Genomic DNA, 25,957 nt, shown 5'->3' with positions numbered 1-25,957 from the left:
CTCCACTCTCTCTCCTCACACATCCTCACCCATTAATGGTGGCACTTGATGGGAAGTACTCTTGACAGGCTTCTCATCATACAGGTGTATCATTAATGTCTATCGAATGGCAATATCATGGCTCAGGGTCCTCAACCCAACCTCCTCCTCTTTGACTGGCACCTGGCGTCCCTCATTAACTTTCTTTCCACACCTTCTACTCATTCTTCCCCTCTCTCTGCCCCCCCTCCTCCAACTGGTGTTCCACGCCCTTGTACCATCATCGAAACAACCTTCAAAGGCAGTGACAAAGCTGCATTGAGCCAAGCTTAATGCTCACTCTGCTTTCAAACACTCTGCCGACATCTACTTCCTCCTTGAAGACCTTGACCGAAATATCCTCGCTTTCACTGAGACGTGGTTCAAGGCCAGCCCAGTCACTGCTATTACTCCCTTCTCCCTGATGGCTACAAGATCATCTCCAAGCTCCACCCTAACCGTGCTGGAGTGGGGTTGCCCTGATCCCACCCAGCCATACACCTCCCTCAAGAGCCTGGTCTGCAAGCTGGTCATCTCTCCCAATTCCTCCCTGACCATTGCCACTATCTACAGGTCACCTGGCTCTATCACCCTGATCCTCTCAGAATAGGCTGATCTCTCCTCACATCCACCTCTACACTCCTTCTCCTGGCTGACTTCAACATCCATCTTGACTCATCACTCACAGTGTCTACTCTCTTCCGTGACCTCTGCACCACACTCTCCCTCTCCAGTCTCCTGTCTGGTCCTACCCACTCAGCTGTACACACTTCGATGCCTTGATCCACACTGATCCTTTTCTCTCCCCCACTCACCACCCACTCTCTTGGTCAAACCTCTCCCTCTTCTCCTCCCACCTTGGTCCCCTCTGCCATCTGACCACACCTCCCCCAGCTCCGCAACCTTTGTAACGGCCATCCGCTCCATGAAACGAGTGTCAGCTGCTGCCTTCGCATCTACCTTCATCCCCTTTCTCCCCCACCGCAGACTCTACCTCTGACTCCACTTTCATCAACCTCCATCTTGCATCACTAACTCTCTCGAAACTCTTGCCCCAGTCATGAGGATCCGTCTGAAACATGCCACTAGGCATAATATCTGGTGCGACTGTGAACGTGCATCCCTGAACGGAAGTGGCAGACCTCAGGCTCACCATCCGACAAACTGGCCTGTCGTCCTTCTCAAAAGACAATACCGACTTTCCAGCTGTTCTAAGAAAAGGGCCCACACACAGGCGCGCATTTCTGGTGCTTCCAACAACACAGCAGAACTCTTTAAAATATGAAAGGAACTAGCCAGCGCTTCAGCAGTCTACACCTCTCCTCTTTCCTCTCAGACCCTATGCAATATATTGGCCACTCACTTCACTGCAATACCTCAGGACATCCTGAGCACTCTTTCTTCCTTCTCCCCCTAACATCCTCCCATCCCCTTGCCACCTATGGGCCCCCATCCTCCCTCTGCCTTTCTCTCTCCCTTCTCTCCGACGGGGTCAATAGAGTTGCCCGCTCTATGAAGGTCTCCTCCAAACAGGTCTCCTCCTGCTCCTCCAGTACTATTAATTAAAATTTCATCTTCCTTGCACCTGCACTTGCTGATTTCTGCAATCACTCTCTTGCTACTGGCTCTTTCCCCTCTTCCCTCAAGCACTCTCTTGTGCTCCCCCTTCTGAAAAAACCTTCCACCGACCCCTCGTGTCCGGCTAACTACCACCCCATGTCTATCAGTCCCTTCCTTGGGAAACTCTTGGAGAAGCTGGTCTTCCGCCAACAGGCCCAGCATACTGAGCTTGTTGGTTGCCTACACGACCATCAATCTGGATTCCGAGCATCCAGAGGCATGGAAACTGCTCTCCTGAAAACCTATGAACAACTGCTCACATCTCTTGACTCCAACTCTTCAGCTGTTCTTAGTCTAATTGATTTCTCCTCTGCATTTGATATGGTCAAACACTCCATCCTCATAAAATGGTTCTGCGATACCCTTGGTATCTCGGAGCGGGCACTGGACTGGCTGACCTTCTTCCTCACTGACTGTACCTCGCAGGTTATCCTGGGTTCTTTCTCCTCTCCCAACTCTATCTTCCCCTGCGGTGTCCCACAGGTCTACAATCTTTCTCCCTGGATCTTTAACAACTATCTTGCTGCGTTTGCTCACCTCATTTCCACTTTCTCCCCTTACTTCCAGTGTTATGCAGATGACACACAATTCTTCCTCAAACTTCCCTCTGATCATCTCCTTGCTTCCTCCATCATTCCTGACTGCCTATCTGCTATCCAGTCCTGGTGTGCCTCCAATGATCTCTGCCTCAATGCCAGCAAGACTGAGATCCTTCCCATTGGGACCCCTTCTCCCTCTTTCTACCCTTCACTCTGGCCACCCTCTATGGGTTCTCACCCTTCTTCATCTGAATCCAGAAACCTTGGAGTCATCTTCGACTCTCTCCTCCCTCACATCCAGGACCTTGCCAAGAAGGCCACTCCTCGAGGGAATCCTTCCTTTCCTCACTTTCCCCCAGAAGCTCAATGTCTCTAGAACTCTGGTTCTCTCTAGGCTGGACTACTGCAACAGCCTCTTCCTTAATCTACCCTCTTCTTTTCTACGTCCCCTCCAGCTTATCCAGGATTGGGCTGCAAGACCTGAAGCCCAGGGACCGCATCTCTCCAGCCCTAAAATCACTCCACTGGCTCCCACTTACTGCAAGGATCAAATTCAAATCCCTCTGCATCATCCATAAGGCTGTCTGGGGCCCACGACCACGCTATCTACAACTGGCTCTCACTGAATACTCTCCCTCCAGATTTTTACACTCCTCTGGCACCAACTCTGCGTGTGAAGCTCTTCTCTAAACAGCAAGCTGGTGGCCAATCTCTTCACTCGGCTGGCTCCCTCATCTACAACAGCCTCCCCCTTCCTCCCATTCTTGAGCCGGATCTCCTCAAATTCTAGAAGCTCCTCAAGACATTCCTGTTCACCTCCTCCTTCCCCCTCTCCCTCCCTTTCTAAACCCCACAGTTGCTGAGATTGGTGACCAGAGCCCTTATGTGTCCTTCTGGATCCTGGCCTTCCCCCCTAATCGCCTTCAGCCTCCGCCCTCTCCCAGCACTTGCCTTCTGCCACCCACTGGCCTTTGCTGTCTCACACACAGGCCTGCACTTATTGTATTGGCAGTTGACCACTCTTACCAAGTGATCTCTGCCAGGCACTTAACAGCTGCTTGAAGCTTAATCCCCAGCACTTCCCTCTGTGGAGCCCCTAGCACTTACCCCCATCCTTCGTCCCTTGTCTTCTCTCTGCACTTGCATGTTCTGGATGCTCACAAAGCCTATTAGGACCGCCTCTTTCTTCTCTTCATTGTTATTTTATTTGCCTCTCATTCCCATGTTCCCACCCTGTTGCCCTTTGGGCTCTTGAAACACAATTTACTTGATGTATAAGCGCCTTACAAACAAAATAAATGTAAAAAAATAAGTATATTTGCTATGCTATGTATTTGTAGAACCTGCCCTTAAGATGGACGTCTGAGTCCAAAATGCATTGGATGGTTGTCAGATAGAGCACAATGGACAGCACTTTGAGCCTCATCACGGCCTTGGTGGTATCCCAGCGGTAATACCGATGGGATACCGCCAACGCAAATAGCATTACCGCTACTCGGTCCAGCGCAATTTGCGCCGGATCACGAGGAGCGGTGCAGTGATAAGTTTCCATTCCCATTGGACCCAATGGGGGTTTCATGATGCTATTAGCGCCCAAACCGGGCGACCAGTGGTAAGTGGAGATTTTCACCTCCAGCAAAAAGCTAGAGGTAAAACTCATACTTGTTACCCAACTCGTGATTGGGCCAACCCTTAAATGCGACGGTAATAGCGTTACCGCCATATTTAAGGGCTGAAGCCCAACTCGTGATGAGGCTCTTTGTGTTTATTTTGTTTGTCTTAAAATGATTAATTGTACAGTGTAGTATGCGGTAGTGTTGCCTACACACTAGGCGTCCCCAATTCTAGTGAATTTTTTACTAGACATTATTTGTTAAGACTGCCATTATCCTACTCGCAATCTAGCATCAACTGTGGTGAGGCTTTCCCAACTGTGCACACATCCTAATGTTACATGTTACTCGCATTGCATCTACCTGTACCTGCATACTTGATGTAGCCCCCTGCACCCCATGCGACGAGCTATTGCAATGCTCCATTCTATCTACTTGTACCTGCATAATTGATATAGCCCCCTGCACCATGAGGTGAAACTTCCCAATGCTGCATTTTACCTACTTGTACCTGCATAATTTATGTAGCCCCCTACACCATGAGGTGAGGTATTTCAATGCTGCATTTTACCTACTTGTACCTGCATACTTTATGTAGCCCCATGCACCATGAGGCGAGGAATTCCAATGCTGCATTCTATCTACCTGTACCTGCATATTTCATTTAGCCCCCTGCACCATGCGGTGAGGCATTCCAATGCTGTATTCTGTATACTTGTGCCTGCATACTTGATGTAGACTCCTGCACCATGAAGTGGGGCATTCCAATGCTGCCTTTTACCTACTTGTACAAGAATCATTGATGCAGCCCCCTGCACCATGAGGTGAGGCATTCCAATGCTGCATTTTACCTACCTGTAACTGCATAATTGATATAGCCCCCTGCACCATGAGGCGAGGCATTCCAATGCTGCATTTTACCTACCTGTAACTGCATAATTGATGTAGCCCCCTGCACCATGAGGTGAGGCATGGCAATGCTGCATTTTACCTACCTGTACTTGCATAATTGATGTAGCCCCCTGCACCATGAGTTGAGGCATTCCAATGCTGCATTTTACCTACCTGTACTTGCATAATTGATGTAACCCCCTGCACCATGAAGTGAGGCTTTCCAATGCCGCATTATGGCTACTTGTACCTGCATAATTGATGTAGCCCCCTGCACCATGAGGTGAGGCATTCAATGCTATATTTTACCTACCTGTACCCGCATAATTGATGTAGCCCCCTGCAACATGAGGTCAGGCATTCCAATTTTGCATTTTACTTCCTCGTACCTGCATACTTGATGTAGCCCTCTGCACCTTGAGGTGAGGCATTCCAATGCTGCATTTTACCTCCTTGCACCTGCATGCTTGATGTGGCCCCTGCACCATGAGGTGAGGCATTCCAATGCTGCATTTTACCTCCTCGTACCTGCATACTTGATGTAGCCCCTGCACCATGAGGTGAGGCTTTCCAATGCTGCATTTTACCTCCTTGTACCAGCATACTTGATGTAGCCCCCTGAACCGTGAGCTGAGGCATTATAATGCTACATTTGACCTTCTTGTACCTGCACAATTGATGTAGCCCCTGCACCATGAGGTGAGGCTTTCCAATGCTGCATTTTACCTTCTTGTACCTGCACAATTGATGTAGCCCCTGCACCATGAGGTGAGGCTTTCCAATGCTGCATTTTACCTACCTGTAACTGCATAATTGATATAGCCCCCTGCACCATGAGGCGAGGCATTCCAATGCTGCATTTTACCTCCTTGTACCAGCATACTTGATGTAGCCCCCTGAACCGTGAGCTGAGGCATTATAATGCTACATTTGACCTTCTTGTACCTGCACAATTGATGTAGCCCCTGCACCATGAGGTGAGGCTTTCCAATGCTGCATTTTACCTTCTTGTACCTGCACAATTGATGTAGCCCCTGCACCATGAGGTGAGGCTTTCCAATGCTGCATTTTACCTACCTGTAACTGCATAATTGATATAGCCCCCTGCACCATGAGGCGAGGCATTCCAATGCTGCATTTTACCTACCTGTAACTGCATAATTGATGTAGCCCCCTGCACCATGAGGTGAGGCATGGCAATGCTGCATTTTACCTACCTGTACTTGCATAATTGATGTAGCCCCCTGCACCATGAGTTGAGGCATTCCAATGCTGCATTTTACCTACCTGTACTTGCATAATTGATGTAACCACCTGCACCATGAAGTGAGGCTTTCCAATGCCGCATTATGGCTACTTGTACCTGCATAATTGATGTAGCCCCCTGCACCATGAGGTGAGGCATTCAATGCTATATTTTACCTACCTGTACCCGCATAATTGATGTAGCCCCCTGCAACATGAGGTCAGGCATTCCAATTTTGCATTTTACTTCCTCGTACCTGCATACTTGATGTAGCTCTCTGCACCTTGAGGTGAGGCATTCCAATGCTGCATTTTACCTCCTTGCACCTGCATGCTTGATGTAGCCCCTGCACCATGAGGTGAGGCATTCCAATGCTGCATTTTACCTCCTCGTACCTGCATACTTGATGTAGCACCTGCACCATGAGGTGAGTCTTTCCAATGCTGCATTGTACCTCCTTGTACCAGCATACTTGATGTAGCCCCCTGAACCGTGAGCTGAGGCATTATAATGCTACATTTGACCTTCTTGTACCTGCACAATTGATGTAGCCCCTGCACCATGAGGTGAGGCTTTCCAATGCTGCATTTTACCTTCTTGTACCTGCACAATTGATGTAGCCCCTGCACCATGAGGTGAGGCTTTCCAATGCTGCATTTTACCTTCTTGTACCTGCACAATTGATGCAGCCCCTGCACCATGAGGTGAGGCTTTCCAATGCTGCATTTTACCTTCTTGTACCTGCACAATTGATGCAGCCCTTGCACCATGAGGTGAGGCTTTCCAATGCTGCATTTTACCTACCTGTAACTGCATAATTGATGCAGACCCTGCACCATGAGGTGAGGCTTTCCAATGTTGCATTTTACCTTCTTGTACCTGCACAATTGATGCAGCCCCTGCACCATGAGGTGAGGCTTTCCAATGCTCCATTTTACCTTCTTGTACCTGCACAATTGATGTAGCCACTGCACCATGAGGTGAGGACTTCCCAAAATGTGCTCCCATTCCAATGTTTTCTTCTTTTGCCAGCCCTGCGCTGTGTTGTACCTGTTCACCTTGCACCCAATGTAACCTCCTCTCCCCAGTACTTTGTGTTACTTCACCTACACAATCCGAATGACGCAAGGCCTTGTAGGACCGTTTTTGTATTATGTCCGTTACCCCCCCTTTTGTGTTGATGCGCCCTGAAACACCATTTGCTTTACAGGCGCATTACAAATACCCAATAAATAAAATACAAAATAAATCTGCCAGATCAGATTCAGATAATTGCAAGTTAGGTTGGGGCTGCGTTTATGGAATTGCTGCTTCACTCTTAATGAGGCCCACAGTCCATGTTGTGCAATTTCAGCCATTACCTTCTTGGTGCAGACTTGCATTCAAATTCAAGATTCCATTGGACCCTAGATCACACCACTGAGTGGACCTGCAGGGGGAAGGGGACCCCAATAATTCAGAAGTCAGGTTGCACAGAGTGTTGGCACATCTCCCAATGAGGGGGATCCTTTGGCCTCGTGGGGAAGGGGTCTCCAACCTTTGGCTGTCCAGATGTTTATGACTATGCTGGCTAGGGCTGATGGGAGTTGTAGTCCAAAACATCTTGAAATCCAAGGTTTGCAGACCCTTGCCTTAGGGGCACGGTCTTCGGCCACCAAACGTTACTCACTAGTCCTTAACCCTTTATATGTCTTGTTGCCAGAAGCCTCACAGAACTCTTTGCCTTTTTGGAGGTGGATTGTAATGAGTTCCTCCCTTCATGTAGCTGAGCAGCGGCCATCTTGGATAAAAAAGATACACAAGTACAGGTGTTGCAGTGAAGAGCAGAAGGTCATGCAAAATGGGCATCTGTATTGCAATAAAAACACAACATATAAACAGATCCAATGGAAGAAATGGAAGAGAAGGCAGCATCCTAAAAGAACCCACACCTAAGTGAAAGTATTTCACAAGAAGGAAACGCGTTGCATATTTACAGTGGCAATAAGTAACTGGTCTGTACCTGGTGTGGGAAAGGTCTACAGCACTGTGCAAAAGAAGAGGAAGATGGGAGAGATGTTATCGTTTCTGACCACCTCTCTATGATCGATATTCAAACAATCCCCGCGCCTTTCTGTTGGGTGCCTTGTGACACAGCTGTGCAACAGTCTATGTGACACCCAAGAGTGTCTGCGATGGACACACCCAGATAACCCCATGAGCTATGATCTCTGTGCTTTGATGGCTGCATGACTGCTGAATTATCATGAAGCCTTGCATCGTCGGGTACATGCATCACGGTCAGTCCTTTGCCAGTTAGCACCGATGCATGGTGTGCAAGGAGGGGAAACGTACATTCCTAACGGCACCTTATCTTGGATAAGAGGGAAAAAGGGGTGGGAAATGGAGAGATGGACGGAGGATCCCCACTGCAGTATTACCTACCTAATAACAGCCAGAAAGACAATGCCATGCTGCTGGTAACTCCCCACACCCTCACTACAACACACTTCCCCTGCCTTAGTCCCACCACATGTATGCCAGTTCAGCGATTGCCTTCCTGGAGGCTTCTATCTAAGACTCCACTGGGCCTCAGGTCACACCACCCCTGAGTGGACTGGCAGGGAGACTAGTGGGAAGGGGACCAGGCGGTAGGTGGCACCTAGCGCTGGCACATCGTCTGTTGACAAGGCACCTTTTATTGTAGGGGCAGGGGCTTTGAGATACTTTCTCTTTGCTTCTGCCACCCAAAGGATCCCACAAGTCCTTAGCTCTTTAATTTCCTTGTGGCCAGAAGCCTCAGAGCACTCTTCACTCACTCAGAAGTGGATTTTTAAAAAGTCTTCTTTCCATATTTAAGGGATTCCACCCATCTGTAACACCCTGATGGGAGGCGCTAGCCAATGAGGATGCTCAGAATGTGGGCTGTACTATGTAGTACGAGCCCACGATCTGAGCAGCTTGGGAGGCCAGCATCCCCTTTCCTTCCCTTCCCCGCTCCCCCTTCACTTTAGCACCCATGTAATTTTCTACACGGGTGCTAATGGTGTCTCTTTTTTTTGTAAATAAAAAAAAAAAGAAACTTACCGTGGATGCGCACTGCTGCTTATCCTGAAGTCCATTTTGATGTTGATGACATCAGTCATCAACACTGAAAACAGACTTCCAGGACACCAGTACGAAGCTGCACAGGCAAAGTAAGTTTCTTTTTTAAAATATTAATAATATTTGGTGTTTGGCTGCTACTCCATTGGAATCAACTGTGCCAGTCCTCTTTTTATCACTCCTCCCTGTAGCTCCAGGAAAGGGTTAAAACCCTTGGTGAAAGTGGAGCGTAGCAGGAGTGCGAGAGTGTTTGGCGTTTGGCTGCTACTCCATTGGAATCAACTGTGCCAGTCCTCTTTTTATCACTCCTCTGGCTAGCTCCAGGAAAGGGTTCACACCCTTCTTGAAAGCAGAGCGTAGCGGGAGTGCAAGAGTGTTTGGTGTTTGGCTGCTACTCCAATGGAATCAACTGTGCCAGTGTGCCAGTCCTCTTTTTATCACTCCTCCGGCTAGCTCCAGGAAAGGGTTAAAACCCTTGGTGAAAGTGGAGCGTAGCAGGAGTGCGAGAGTGTTTGGCGTTTGGCTGCTACTCCATTGGAATCAACTGTGCCAGTCCTCTTTTTATCACTCCTCTGGCTAGCTCCAGGAAAGGGTTCACACCCTTCTTGAAAGCAGAGCGTAGCGGGAGTGCAAGAGTGTTTGGTGTTTGGCTGCTACTCCGTTGGAATCAACTGTGCCAGTCCTCTTTTTATCACTCCTCCGGCTAGCTCCAGGAAAGGGTTCACACCCTTCTTGAAAGCAGAGCGTAGCGGGAGTGCAAGAGTGTTTGGTGTTTGGCTGCTACTCCATTGCAATCAACTGTGCCAGTCCTCTTTTTATCACTCCTCTGGCTAGCTCCAGGAAAGGGTTCACACCCTTCTTGAAAGCAGAGCGTAGCGGGAGTGCAAGAGTGTTTGGTGTTTGGCTGCTACTTCGTTGGAATCAACTGTGCCAGTCCTCTTTTTATCACTCCTCCCGCTAGCTTCAGGAAAGGGTTAAAACCCTTGGTGAAAGCAGAGCGTAGCGGGAGTGCAAGAGTGTTTGGTGTTTGGCTGCTACTCCGTTGGAATCAACTGTACCAGTCCTCTTTTTATCACTCCTCCCGCTAGCTTCAGGAAAGGGTTAAAACCCTTGGTGAAAGCAGAGCGTAGCGGGAGTGCAAGAGTGTTTGGTGTTTGGCTGCTACTCCGTTGGAATCAACTGTGCCAGTCCTCTTTTTATCACTCCTCTGGCTAGCTCCAGGAAAGTGTTAACACCCTTCTTGAAAGCAGAGCGTAGAGGGAGTGCGAGAGTATTTGGTGTTTGGCTGCTACTCCGTTGGAATCAACTGTACCAGTCCTTTTTTTATCACTCCCCCGCTAGCTTCAGGAAAGGGTTAAAACCCTTGGTGAAAGCGTAGGGTAGCGGGAGTGCAAGAGTGTTTGGTGTTTGGCTGCTACTCCGTTGGAATCAACTGTACCAGTCCTCTTTTTATCACTCCTCCCGCTAGCTCCAGGAAAGAGTTAAAACCCTTGGTGAAAGCGAAGCGTAGCGGGAGTGCAAGAGTGTTTGGTGTTTGGCTGCTACTCCGTTGGAATCAACTGTACCAGTCCTCTTTTTATCACTCCCCCGCTAGCTTCAGGAAAGGGTTAAAACCCTTGGTGAAAGCGTAGCGTAGCGGGAGTGCAAGAGTGTTTGTTGTTTGGCTGCTACTCCGTTAGAATCAACTGTACCAGTCCTCTTTTTATCACTCCTCCCGCTAGCTCCAGGAAAGAGTTAAAACCCTTGGTGAAAGCGTAGCGTAGCGGGAGTGCAAGAGTGTTTGGTGTTTGGCTGCTACTCCGTTGGAATCAACTGTACCAGTCCTTTTTTTATCACTCCCCCGCTAGCTTCAGGAAAGGGTTAAAACCCTTGGTGAAAGCGTAGGGTAGCGGGAGTGCAAGAGTGGTTGGTGTTTGGCTGCTACTCCTTTGGAATCAACTGTACCAGTCCTCTTTTTATCACTCCTCCCGCTAGCTCCAGGAAAGAGTTAAAACCCTTGGTGAAAGCGTAGGGTAGCGGGAGTGCAAGAGTGGTTGGTGTTTGGCTGCTACTCCGTTGGAATCAACTGTACCAGTCCTCTTTTTATCACTCCCCCGCTAGCTTCAGGAAAGGGTCAAAACCCTTGGTGAAAGCAGAGCGTAGCGGGAGTGCAAAAGTGTTTGGTTTTTTGGCGGAGGGAGGAGGAAAGGAGAAAGTAATGGTGGAATACAAGTTTCCCCCGATACGAAAGATTGCCGTGAGGAGCACCTTACAAGCGGCGACACTATAACGGAAAGCATGTGAGTACGGAGTCGGACGCCATAAAAAGAAACAAAGATGTCCATGCATAAAATTGCTGGAAGGTGGTAGAACAACATATATAACCGGCACAAAAGGCACGACCGTTCATGCGCATGAGAAAAAGAAAAGTGGGCAGCTTATGGTAAACAAGTGAGTAGCACACAAGAAAGTCCACGTGATTTTAATAATTCATACAAAGTTGAGTAATTAATAAGCTGTCTTCTAGCACCGGTTGTACGTTTTAAAAATGAAATTAAAACAGCCAAAACGGAGAGGACTGAAGAGCCAAGTAGTTAGTAAGGGAAAAAGGACCCGTAGTCCATATGGTGCAAATAGGACCTCACGTGAGGGTCCTAAAAGAAAACGGGGTAAGAAAGAATATTGTAAAAAACTGAATAGCTCCGACTCACGTCAACAAAAAATATCATGATTCATCTCAGGAACTGGTACCCAACAGAAAAGGGTACGGATGATCCTATCAAGCAAATAAAACAATTAGAAGACGAGGAAATAAAATGGAATGTGATAGAAACTAATCAAATCAGCCCCGAGCAAATATCGATGAATGAATGTTCTTTCGATAATAACGGATTATTGTTGAAGTTATGTAATTCCATAAGAAGGAAATCACTGGGAATACCCTCAGGTTACTCAGAAAGAGAGAGCCAAATCATGAACCTATCAGCAACTCCAAACTTAGGAAGGTTTAATATTGCAGACACACAACAAAGGAGTAATGAAGGAGAAACAACTATTGAGAGTGACCCTTGAACAAATAATAACATTGGAATGAATGGTGAGATTGCAAATACCCTAAAAAAGCTGACAAATAGAGTGCAAGTATTATTTGACTTGTTCAGCGGGTTGGCTTCAGAACAACAGAGATTGTACTCCCTTGTGACAAAACTGATACTAAACAAAGATGATATAATAAGGCCAACATCGCAATATATGAGGCTAGTACTACCACCACTTAGTTGGGAAACTCTCAATGCGAAAGAAATATGAGAGAAAGAGAAAATCATTACAAAAGAAACCAAAGAGCAAGATGTGTCTAGAAGTAAAGAAGACCAAATAATTGAGCTAGATGACACAAAAAACTAATGAGAAGCACAAGACCCCGTTAATATCGCAGCAAGATCGGAGGAAGATGCAATCGACGCATTATGTGCCGAAATATCAATGATGGAGACAATGTCCTCCTCAGTAATGGTACAAAATTGTCAGCAAAATCAATCAAGGCAACAACAAGAGACTAAAATAACAAAAGCAACCAACGACCAAGACAAGATTCGAAAAAATACAAATGGCAATAATGGTAACACACAAAGAGTAATTTCCAACAGATGCTCAGATGGTACTATGAGGACGGTGTGCCTGAATGGTCCATTGGATAACTGGATACATCCACAAAAAATAAAAACAATCGATCAAGCTACTCAAGGAGTGACACGTAACACAGGAGTAAAAAGTAAGGGGGGAGAAAATAACGAGACAGAATACAGTAATCAAGCCAATAAGAAAAATGACACAGATGGATATAAAATGCTTCTGAAAGAAAATGTAGCTAAAGTTAGGTGGGCCTCTAGAGCTCTCCAGCCCCCCGAGTCGGCTGAACGAGAATACATGATGGGAAAAAAGAGGCAAACATGGAATCAAGGCATAAATAACCAACTGGAGAAATCAAAGAGAGTGGAAGACAACAAATAAGGAGAAGATGAAACATAGCCTTTCAGTAAGGTTGGTTGAACTGAACACCACAGATGAAAGTCCATTTTTAAACCGTTGAGTATTGATACGACTATAGGCGACAATCCCAGGGCTATGTGTGATACAAAGTAAAGATATGGCACAGATTGAGTTACCTGAGCTCGGCAGTGCGACACACTGGGTGATAATTTGTATTACATCATACACAGTAGTATCACTACTGTGGGATAATGCGCAAGAACTGTTAAATGAAGTTCTACAACTCACTGTATGCAAAATGCAAAACAACAATCAAAACCACAATGATAAACAACAAAGAAATACCATAGCCCCAAGTTATCAAGCAGTTACCTGGGGAATAACAGACAGGGTACATTTAGAACGAGATCATCAACTGACACCAAAGTGACCATTGCGAATAGCCAGCTGTAATGCCAGAGGATACAAGCATATGATAAATGTTAGACAGTCACTTGAAAAATTACGATCTTGTGATATATTCATGCTTCAAGAGCTCTGGCTAGACTGTCCATTGTGTATGGAGGGGTATCACGTTTACCAAGAATTAGCCAGCAAGGGGAAAAAAGGTAGACCCTATGGAGGGCTATTGATTGGGGTAAAACATACATTTGGATCAAAACAGATACTAATTGAACCCCAAAACAAAAACCTACTAGCAGTTGAGATAGAACAACATGCCTTAGGAGCCTTTTGGAAATTGTTGTTGGTAAATGTGTCCGCACCTCCAAACATGGACGATCTGGAAGAGCTCAAAGAAGGAATAGAAAGGGTGTTAATAACAACAAATGTAATGTTGGGGACTCAAATGATGATAGTTGGTGGAGATTTCAATGCAAGATGTTATGATAATATGGAATGTGCAGAATATGAAAATGTGAGAAAAATAAGTATTATGAATCAAGGAATAGGGAATAATAAAGGGAATGGCTGGATAACGACTTTAAGACAATGGGGGCTATGGATGATGAATGGTAGGACCCGAGGTGATATTCCGGGAGCATACACATGGAAAGGAAACAACAGTGAGGCGACATCAGACTATGTTTTTTGGAACAATGAGTGCTTAGAAAGGATACAACATTTGGTAATAACTCCAATGCTAAACAGTGATCATGATATGCTAATCTTAGAAATTAACAAAAATATGAAAATTGCCCCAGTGGATGTAAAAACGTACTTGTTAACCATGCAGGAAATGCTATTCGATGGTCTGGAGTTAATTTGGAAAAAATGTAAAAGAAGACAGACGCATTTTTTAAAGATATGAGGGAAATTAGATACCTTACGTTAGACGAGATCGAAAATAGGTTATATGATATAACAAAGAAACTGGGGACAAATAAAATGAAACAACAGATGGTCTGTATGAAAAATGCTTACATATATGATGTGGCAATTAGTGACGCAAAACGAGAAAGTTACAGAAAATAAGGTTAAATGCAAGCATATTTATGGAGCAAAGGAAACTAATTAGAAGTAGTTACCAACGATGGTTACGAAACCGAAAACACTCTGGGGTCGATTCATGGAAATAATGTGCGCCGAAAATTCCCGCGCAGAGGTGCCAAAACGTGTCATCCAACAGCGTGCGCCACGGCCACTGCGAAATCGCACATAGCGCGGCGCACACCACAAAAGTAGGCGGAACAGGGGGCGTAACACTCGGAATGGGGAACAACGCGTGAAAATATGGGCATCACGGGGGAAGTACAGGAGGCAAGTGCGCGGAACGCCCACACGCTCGCCTACAACCCGTATTCATGGAATCGAATAGGGCAAACCAGCGCACGGTCAAAGACGCGCACAGGGCCAAACAAGTACGCCACAAGAAAGCAGGCGGAAGCGCCCCTGCGACTGAAAAAAATGTGCGCCAAAATGTGCGCTTACAAAAACCACCCATATACAGCCATGATGAATGGGCCATACAGTGGCCCTCTAGGACAAATGAGGTGCAAAGGGGCACCGACAAACACGGACACCCGCTGTGTGAAAAATAGCGTGTGTGCGTGTTCCTAGGTGCACGGGAAGTTCCACACACGATTAGCCTGGGTATGTGGACTTCGGGGTGCGAGGGAAGTTCCACACGCGATTAGCCCTGGTACGTGTACTACGGGGTGCGCGGGAAGTTCCACACGTGATTGGCCTGGGTAGGTGGGGGTGCGTGGGAAGTTCCACACGCGATTGGCCTGGGTACGTGTACTTCAGGGTGCGCGGGAAGTTCCACACGCGATTGGCCTGGGTACGTGTACTACGGGGTGCGCGGGAAGTTCCACACGCGATTGGCCTGGGTAGGTGGGGGTGCGCGGGAACTTCCACACGCGATTGGCCTGGGTACGTGTACTTCGGGGTGTGCGGGAAGTTCCACACGCGATTGGCCTGGGTACGTGTATTCCGAAGTGCGCGGAAGATTCACACACGATTTTTGCAGGGTACGTGTATTTCGGTGGTGCCGGGGAATGCTACACGTGATTTGGTCATGTGGGTCCTCCCAGGAGTTCCCTCTACACCCTCCACGGCCCCTGCAGGCAGCCCACACCACAGGGTACTCCCCTGCACCCCTGCTCATGTCCCACAGGCAACCCATCCACCATGGCCATGCCCACCAGCCAACCCACATGTCACCTTGCACTACTGATCACCAACACATGTCTCCCATCACCCCCACCCCCCAGCAGTGCAGGGGCAGCCTCCACAAGGCCCCCACTCATGTCTCCCTGCACCCCCACCTCCCAGCAGTGCAGGGGCAGCCTCCACCAGGCCCCCACCCATGTCTACCACTACCCCCACCCCCCAGCAGCGCAGGGGCAGCCTCCACCAGGCCCCCACTCATGTCTCCCTGCACCCCCACCCCCCAGCAGTGCAGGGGCAGCCTCCACCAGGCCCCCACTCCTGTCTCCCATCACCCCCACCCCCCAGCCACCAGGGGCAGCCTCCACCAGGCCACCACTCATGTCTCCCATCACCCCCACACCCCAGCCACCAGGGGCAGCCTCCACCAGGCCCCCACTCACGCCTCCCTGCACCCCCACCCCCCAGCAGTGCAGGGGCCGCCTCCACCAGGCCCCCACTCATGTCTCCCACCACTCCCACCCCCAGCCACCAGGGGCAGCCTCCACCAGGCCCCCACTCATGTCTCCCATCACCCCCAGCCCCAGCCACCAGGGGCAGCCTCCACCAGGCCCCCACTCATGTCTCCCTGCACCCCCACCCCCCAGCAGTGCAGGGGCAGCCTCCACCAGGCCCCCACCCATGTCTACCACCACCCCAGCCCCCAGCAGTGCAGGGGCAGCCTCCACCAGGCCCCCACTCATGTCTCCCTGCACCCCCACCCCCCAGCAGCGCAGGGGCAGCCTCCACCAGGTCCCCACTCATGTCTCCCATCACCCCCACCCCTCAGCAGTGCAGGGGCAGCCTCCACCAGGCCCCCACTCATGTCTCCCATCACCCCACCCCCAGCCACCAGGGGCAGCCTCCACCAGGCCCCCACTCATGTCTCCCATCACCCCCACCCCCCAGCCACCAGGGGCAGCCTCCACCAGGCCCCCACTCGTGTCTCCCTGTACCCCCACTCCCCAGCAGTGCAGGGGCAGCCTCCACCAGGCCCCCACTCATGTCTCCCACCACCCCCAGCCACCAGGGGCAGCCTCCACCAGGCCTCCACTCATGTCTCCCAGCACCCCCGCCCCCCAGCAGTGCAGGGGCAGCCTCCACCAGGCCCCCACTCATGTCCAACTCATGTCTCCCACCACCCCCACCCCCCAGTCACCAGGGGCAGCCTCCACCAGGCCCTCACTCATGTCTCCCTGCACCCCCACCCCCCAGCAGTGCAGGGGCAGCCTCCACCAGGCCCCCACCCATGTCTACCACCACCCCCACACCCCAGCAGCGCAGGGGCAGCCTCCACCAGGCCCCCACTCATGTCTCCCTGCACCCCCACACCCCAGCAGTGCAGGGGCAGCCTCCACCAGGCCCCCACTCATGTCTCCCACCACCCCCACCCCCCAGCCACTAGGGGCAGCCTCCACCAGGCCCCCACTCATGTCTCCCATCACCCCCACCCCCCAGCAGTGCAGGGGCAGCCTCCACCAGGCCCCCACTCATGTCTCCCATCACCCCCACCCCCCAGCAGTGCAGGGGCAGCCTCCAACAGGCCCCCACTCATGTCCAACTCATGTCTCCCATCACCCCCACCCCCAGCAGTGCAGGGGCAGCCTCCACCAGGCCCCCACTCATGTCTCCCATCACCCCCAACCCCCAGCCACCAGGGGCAGCCTCCACCAGGCCCCCACCCATGTCTCCCTGCACCCCCACCCCCCAGCAGTGCAGGGGCTGCCTCCACCAGGCCCCCACTCATGTCTCCCACCACCCCCACCCCCCAGCCACCAGGGGCAGCCTCCACCAGGTCCCCACTCATGTCTCCCATCACCCCCACCCCCCAGCAGTGCAGGGGCAGCCTCCACCAGGCCCCCACCCATGTCTCCCTGCACCCCCACCCCTCAGCAGTGCAGGGGCAGCCTCCACCAGGCCCCCACTCATGTCTCCCTGCACCCCACCCCCCAGCAGTGCAGGGGCAGCCTCCACCAGGCCCCCACCCATGTCTACCACCACCCCCACCCCCCAGCAGCGCTGGGGCAGCCTCCACCAGGCCCCCACTCATGTCTCCCTGCACCCCCACCCCCCAGCAGTGCAGGGGCAGCCTCTATCAGGCCCCCACCCATGTCTACCACCACCCCCACCCCCCAGCAGCGCAGGGGCAGCCTCCACCAGGCCCCCACTCATGTCTCCCTGCACCCCCACCCCCCAGCAGTGCGATTTGCCTGGGTACATGTTCTTCGGGGTGCGCGGGAAGTTCCACACGCGATTGGCCTCGGTACGTGTACTACGGGGTGCGCAGGAAGTTCCACACGCGATTGGCCTGGGTACGTGTACTTCAGGGTGCGCGTGAACTTCCACACGAGATTGGCCTGGGTACGTGTACTATGGGGTGCGCGGGAAGTTCCACACGCGATTGGCCTGGGTACGTGTACTACGGGGTGCGCGTGAACTTCCACACGCGATTGGCCTGGGTACGTGTACTATGGGGTGCGTGTGAACTTCCACACGCGACTGGGCCTGTGAGAGTGGGGTATATGTATTCCAGGGGTGGGCGGGAATATTTACCCGCGACTGGGCCTGGGAGAGCGTGCTACGTGTATTCCTGGGGTGGGTGGGAAGATTGACACGTTCGCCTACGACGTGCCGAAAAATAAATGGTCCAATCCTGAGACACGTACGCCAGCATGAAGCAGGCGTACGTCGACCCGCGCAGCATAAAAGTGCGCGCAAACAACAAACAAGCTCATACGCCAGGATGAATATACCATTCCTAGCAGCAGTGGCCGTGGGTTACCAAAGGAGGAGGAGGAGGATAGTGAGGGCCCGAATTTTCACTCCCAGAACCACCCTTTTTGGGATGCCTGATGACCAGGTGTATGGGAGGTACAGGTTTCCCCCACACATAATACTGGACCTGGTCAGTGAGTGGGAGGATGACCTCACATCACCCACCCTGTGCTCCCAAGCACTCAGCCCCCTGCAGAAGGTCCTCAATGTACTGCACTTCTTGGCCACAGGATCATTTCAGCGAACAAGTGCCATAGTGGGTGGGGTGTCACAGGCTACGCAGTCACGCTGCCTACACCAGGTCTTGAACATCATCACTGCATGCCCATCAGTCCGTAGGCACATATACCTGCCCAGGACACCTGCAGAAAGGCAGGCTGCCACCCTCGATTTCTACGGTGTGGCACAATTCCCAAAAGTGCTAGGTGCCATTGACTGCACCCTTGTGGCACTACGTCCCCCCAGGGCATCTGAGCACATCAATAGGAACCGCAAGCACTGGCATTCCATCAACGTGCAGGTAGTATGTAATGCTAAGGGAATCATCACCTCAGTATATGCCAACTATCCAGGGTCCACCCACAACAGCTTCATTTACCGAATGTCTACCCTAAGCCGGGACCTAGAAGCTGGGCGGCATGGCGATACATGGCTGCTTGGTGAGTATGAATGCCACTGCACATGCATGCATGTCAGATGCAGAGTTATGTCACTATCCCACTAATGATACCCATCACCTCCTCACCAGGGGACAGTGCCTACCCTCTGAGCACCCACATGATGACGCCAATTCGGAACCCCATCACGCCTCCAGAGGTAATATACAACACAGCCCAAATTGCAACCCGGGGCATAGTGGAGCGTACATTCGGAGTGCTCAAGTCACGCTTTCGCTCCCTTGACCGTTCTGGAGGGCAGCTGTTATATGCGCCCCCAGTAGTGTGCAGGATCATAGTGGCAGCATGTGTCCTGCACAATGTTGCAACACGCCGGGGCCTGGCTGTGGACATGGTGGTGCCCCCACATCCCCAACCACATGCACGGCCGCTGCGCATGGGAGGGGAGAGGGCACGGGGTGAGGCAGCCCGTACGCATCTGGTGGCTAATTACTTCACATAGAAATCACACCCCAGTGGAGTGCACACAGGCCTGGCACACACCATCTGATAAGCAATGATGACTCGACCTGACAATTAAGACGAACAAAGGGACTGTTAACTGTCAGAACCATAGCAGCCTGAGATTGTTCATGTGGAAGTGTCACAATGTGTGCATCCCTATCTACACAAACACCACCAATGCAGTGTCATGAAAAGACACTTCCATGCTGCAGAAATGAATACCCACTTGCAAAATACTACATGAAAACAGTGCCATGTCACCCACTCCCTCCCCGGCACGGCCACACAACACACCATGGCATGTCATGCAATGTGAGAGGAAAGAAATTAATCCCCACAACATGCCCCAAGTGTCAGCAGCTACAGTGTCCCTAATGGAAACATGTCCACACATGAAATGCTCACAGTAATGCAGGACCTACAACCCACATTACCAAATACTTACCAAGAATACCAATCACCTACACAACCTCCAACCTACCTTAAACATGACATTACAGACTTAAAAGTTAGCTAGCCTCACCACCTGATAATGACAGCCCTCCGAACACTTCGAAGTATACAGTGTTAGCGCCACGCAAGAGTATAGGTGCACTGCTTACAACATGGACTCCAGTTCCAAAGTGGACCGCATTGTGAAGACATGAGGAATGGACCTGCAAATATGGAGGATGAGATGGATGCAGAGGCAGAGGCACATATCAATACACCATGCAGTGTACAATACAACAACAATATGCACTATGAATGTATACACAGTATTGACTACAGACTGCCCACACAGCTCATGGGAGTCCAATGTCACCATGTACGTCAATGTCACTTGGGCACAACCTTTGTAAGCCCATGGAAACGGGAAGCAGGAGGGGTGTGTGTGACAAAAACCCAAGCATCTGAACCAAATCCATGACAAGCCTGCATGTGCCCAGCCACAATGCAGCGTATGCCCACGGGAGCCACACAAGGCAACACACTGTCCCAAAAAAAAAAAAAAATCAAAAATGGCCATTAATGGGCCTGGGGGGTGGGGAGGCCACCCAGGAGGTCCGAGGACAGGGTGCACACCAAAACCCACCTGTGTGGATCTTGCGAAAAAAAAAACACCTCCATGGGCTCATGGCCTACACGGCTACCCTATTGTGGGAGTATCACTGCTGTCGCTATCCTCACCCTCTGCAGCTGCATCAGGAGGTGGTGGCACTATGGGAGGCAGCCCACGCAAAGCCCTAGTCTGTTCCTCCATGGCTGCAAGCATGCGGGTGTGGTAGGTCTCGTTCTGGAGGATAAGTGTGCGGAGGTCCCCATGCAACAACTCACGGGATGCCCGGACCTCCGCCCTAGTTGCCTGCATCTCAGCTTAGAGCGTATGGGTGAGACGCTCCAGCTGCTGTTCTGTCCTTCGGTTTGTTGAAGCCTCAAGCTCAACAAGAGTCATCCTGAGGTGAAGGAGTTCCAGCCTCAGGGCTTCCCTGTGGCCCTGGGACTCTATGGAGATGGCTTCCTGCAGAGTCGCCAGTGCCGCCCGCCTGTCCCTGTCGGACGCCAACATGTCCTCCCTGTGTGACTGGCAGATGGAGTCGGTTGCCTGCTGTAGTCGCTCCATCAACCTTTCGGGGGGACAATGAAAGTGGCCACCCTATCCATGGCCTGAGCCATCATCTCTGATGATGCTGCCTGTTGGGTTGCCATACCGTAAATGGATTGCTCCCATGCGGTATTGCCAGGTGGCGTACGGCCACCACATCGGCGGGCACCACACCTGTCTGGGGCAAGGCGAACTGCACCTTGCTGTGCCGGCACTGCCTGAGGCTGCAGGACTGCATTCCCCCTCTGATCTGCTGGCCCAGGAACAGGATCCGTAACCACCAAAGGCGTACCTGCCAACACTGACATCCCCATTGAGGGTTCTAACCCTGGTTCAGGTGGGTCGGACAGAACAGAATCCCTCCAAGGAACACTCACCTGCGACGGCACGTAGGTCTCATCATCCGAATCAACACCTGAATACAGCTCGGGGGAGGTGCAGCCAGAGACACCCCTTGAGAGCATGACCTGCAGCAGTTGTGGGTTCTCACCCACCACCACACCACGTCCCTCACTGGTGGTCGGTCGGCCCTCAGACCCCTCCTGGGTCTGCACCATCTCCACAACCCCAGCAGTATCAAGTGCGTCTTCCCCTGCAAAGACATAAAAGAAAACAAATGGAAACAGGCATTAGCACTATGGCACACAATTAGGGCTGAGAGGCTATAGAAACAGTACTTGATTGACACATGTCCCACATGACTAAAACACTCCCATGCATGCACCGTCACTGCGTGTGATGGAGAGGCAGATGGCACACATTGATGACACCAAGATGGAAGATGAACACATTTGCTGCAGGCTGCCTTGCAGTGGCATCACACATTGGCCAGTGATTGGCAGGTCAAATACACATGCCATCACACAGATGGCATGTACCCTAGCCATGAAGTAAAGAGGGAGAGGAGGTCCCCAATTGTTCATTCAGTCCAGTTTGCTCATATAATTGATTATTTTCATTGTAATGGTTCAAATGTTTAACCTGCAGCTGCCAGTCAAAAATGGTCCTATAGCACAGGGACATGTCTAAACTAATCATGTCCACGGAACTGAGCCAGTCCACTGTACCATAGCCATGTCAGACATGTGACAATAGGACTGAGAAATCCCGAGTAGAAGTGGTGGTATGCAAACAATCTGCCTGAATAAACAGAGGTAAATAATCAACAGTGTTGTGGCAAGATGACACTCCAAGGGAAACTGGCGTGGTGTTGGGCTGGATGTCTAATGTTGGCCGAAGGGATGCTGCTATACCCAAATGCTGGTGCCAAGAATGTATAGGAAGAGGCACATGGGTGAGCCGAACCACTCAGGCACACACACCCTCCCCTGGCACCCAAACAGAAGCCCTCCCACACACACCATGCACATGGATGACACACACATGCATGTGCACTCACCGGACAATGCCTCGTATTCTGCCATTTCTCCCACGCCTTGGAACTGTTCCTCCGTGACGTAGGTCCCAGCAACCTGCTCATGTGGAGTGAGTTCTATGTCGTCTGCTGGAGACCCACCTCCAGTCACTAGAGTTGCAGCATGTCTTGAGGCCAGTTTATTCTTTTCCCTGCGCTTCAGGTCATTCCAGCGCTTGTAGCATTCATTAGCTGTGCACCTCACGATTCCAAGGGCACTTATGATGTCCGCAATGGTCTGCCAGTGTGCCTGACGTTGTGCAGGTGTGGTCTTGGATCCTGCGACAATCACCATTTCGCGGTCATGTGCGGACACATACTCTACAAGTGCATTCAGTTCGACCTCATTGAAGCTGGGCTTCCTTGATGGGCCGGACTGTGTAGCCGTGTCTGGGGCATCAGCCTCTACTGGACGAGCACTCTTCCTCTTCCGCTTGGAAGGTGGTGGGGATCCTGAGTGTCCTACGCCGCTCTGGACACTAGGGGCAGGAGCGTGGGATTGCACACTCAGCATGGGAGTTGGTGCAGGCATTACCTCAAGTGTGATGGTGTCAGGGGGAATGTCAGCATGATGGACTTGGACTGACACTGTCCTGGATGGGTGTGTGAGAGGTGGGGTGGATGGAGCCGCAGCTGCCCCTGCAGCCTCCCCAGCCTGCCTACGCGGGGCAGCAGATGACCTAGCTGCCCCTGATCCACGTGGCCTGATGACACCAACGTTCACAGGCGCACGTGGCCTAGACCTGCTGACCTGAAAGTCAGCCATGGAGTCGCCCTGTGCCAGGTCTGGTTCCACAGTGGGCTGGTCCAACAAGGGCTGAGCATGGATGGTGTCAGCCACGGTAACCTCAACCAGGGTGGGGGCATGGGTGTCCCTGACTGCTCCTCCACACATGGGGGGCTAGGGGCACCCTGCAAGTCATGGCCACGTCCCCTACTGGATCCACCACGGCCACCACTTGGGGCTTGGCCACCTTTGCCACCCTTACGGCTTGGTCGCCTCCCAGCCATGGCACTGATGTTATTGTGCATATGGGAGTCGATGTGAACTATTGTCCTGGGCAATTGGGGGTCAGAGGGGTTGGGTACCAGATGGTAATCGTACCCTAGTGCTCTAGCAAGGCTGTATGTCACCCCTGGGGAAAGATGACGGGTCACGCAACGCACAGGCACCCCAAAAAAGCAAAGTAAGGTGCACGCAACCCCTCCTAGACCACGTGCGTGGAAAAATAAACCTGCACTACGCTGTGGCACCCAGGAACACAAGAATGAACGTATGCGTGTCACACGCAGCCTAGAATGACCTCTGAAGGGGTACGCGACACACGGGGCAAGCACAGATGTTAAATACGTGCGCGACTCACCGTCTGCCAGGAACAAAAGCGTGAAAAATATGCACGTGTGCGCGTTGGCAACACCCCCGCCAAAAGAAGAATTGTACGCTGTCTGAGGATACAGGACAACAGTAGAAGGGAAAGCTGTTTGAAGAAACTGGCCCATGAGAAAGTGGAAAATTGAAAAAGATGTCAGAGGTAACAGGGAGTACGAACTCGAAACGCTGTGAAGTAAATCGCATGTGAACCGACAAGAAGTACAGATTTCACCCACTCGCTCTCCACGAAAAGCACGTACAATGAAATGGCGTTCTACACGTACCTTTTATACACATGTCACAGACCCGCATACGCGATGAGGCCATTTCCACCAATTACGCGCTTTGACACTAGGACGTGTATCTCTTCATTTTTACACGCGCCATTTTCTATGGCCATGCGCTTGACGTCACAGCTGCGCATGGTGGCCTTTGGGCCAATGAAATTGCATATGCGAGCACACGTGGTAAAACTGCACATCCGAGTGTCATCGCGTGTAATCGGAGGGAAGTGAGCGCACACGCGATTGGCCTGGGTACGTGTATTTCTGGGGTGCGCAGGAAGTTCCACACGCGATTGGTGGAAATCCACGTGTGCTCTGTCATCACGTGTAATGAGGGAAACACCCGCGCGCCTCACATCACAGACACGCTCACGCGCTAAGGGCCTTTGGTCCAATGAAATCGCATATGCGTGCTGACGTGCATACGCGCTAAGGGCCTTTCCTCGATTCACACGCAGACGTGCAGGATTGTCATGTGCCAAATCACTCCGTATCAAGCTGGCCACGCGTAAGCACACGGAAGACCACGCTCCTGCCCACGAGGCCGAATTACTGCCCCCCAGAGCCCCGAGCACGCTCCCGCCTGCCATCTGCTGCTGCCTGACTGCCTGCTGCCCACGTGCCCTGCCATTTGCTGCCTGCACATCAGCCAGGGGTGCTGTTGCTGTGACCACCCCTGCTGGAACCGAAGACTCCCGACTGGGATTCCATCGCTCCACAGCCCAGCCCCAGGACCCAGTTGCCCACCCACTCCTGCCTCTGGGGTTGTCATGTCGGGCACTGCAACATCTGGCACCACTGACAACCCCCAGCCAGAGAGGCAGAGGGGCACCAGCTTCAGTGCCAGGGAAGTTGGTGTCCTGGTGGAGCAAGTCCTGGGGCAGTATGATGCCCTCTACGGAAGTGTGCGCGCCGACAAGGAAGGATGGACTCGGATCTGGACCGACATCGTGACTGCCATCAACGCGGAGGGGGTGGCAGTCCACGACTTCCAACATGTCAAGAAGTGCTGGGAGGACTTCAGGTCCAGGACCCTGAACAAGGCCCGGCGCCTCTTGAAGGCAGCGGATGCTAAGGGGCGCCGGGGCCACTTGTCGGAAGATCAGATGAGGGTCCTGGAACGCATATCCCCAGTGCTCCACGTCCAGGTCCTTGAGAGGCAGACCCGTCTGGAGTCGAGCGGTAAGTGTACATGTATCATGATTGTAAGCTGTGCATGTGGTGATGTGCCAGTAGTGTGCCGGTTGCACATCTGTTTGTATGAGGCCGAGTATGGGTGGGGGTGTACAGGACCATGAGGCTAACACATGCGAGGGCTGTCATGTGTGAGACATGGATGGTGCTTGTGTGTGTAGGCTTGCATGCCAAATGCAGTTGCGTGGGCACACATGTTTGGATGAATGTGTATGGAAGTGGGCATGTTTGTGATGTCACGCATGTATGTTGTTTTCAGCTGCATGTGTCAGCACTGTGTACATGTGCATGTGTGTGCATTTGACAAGGGTGCAACAGTGAGGCAACATGGATGCATGTGACAGCGGGATGTGGAAGCCTGATTGGCAGATGTGACATGGATGCCCATCGGAACACTGCGACAGTTGTACACATGCATGCAAGTGTGGTGGTGGCGTGCATGTGTAGTGCACTGCCTGTGTTGCATGTGATGTCTGGCTCACCTTTGCCTGCTCATGCTGTTGTATGTGTATGGATGGTGCTGGCAGTTGCGATGTGGCTGTGGTATGGCTCATGTGTGCAAGTTGAAATGACATGTGTGTTG

The sequence above is a fragment of the Ambystoma mexicanum genome, chromosome 8 (genome assembly GCF_040938575.1).
Source record: "Ambystoma mexicanum isolate Mex_15411 chromosome 8, UKY_AmexF1_1, whole genome shotgun sequence".
Classification (NCBI taxonomy): domain Eukaryota; kingdom Metazoa; phylum Chordata; class Amphibia; order Caudata; family Ambystomatidae; genus Ambystoma; species Ambystoma mexicanum.
Note: the sequence above shows the minus strand (reverse complement) of the source record.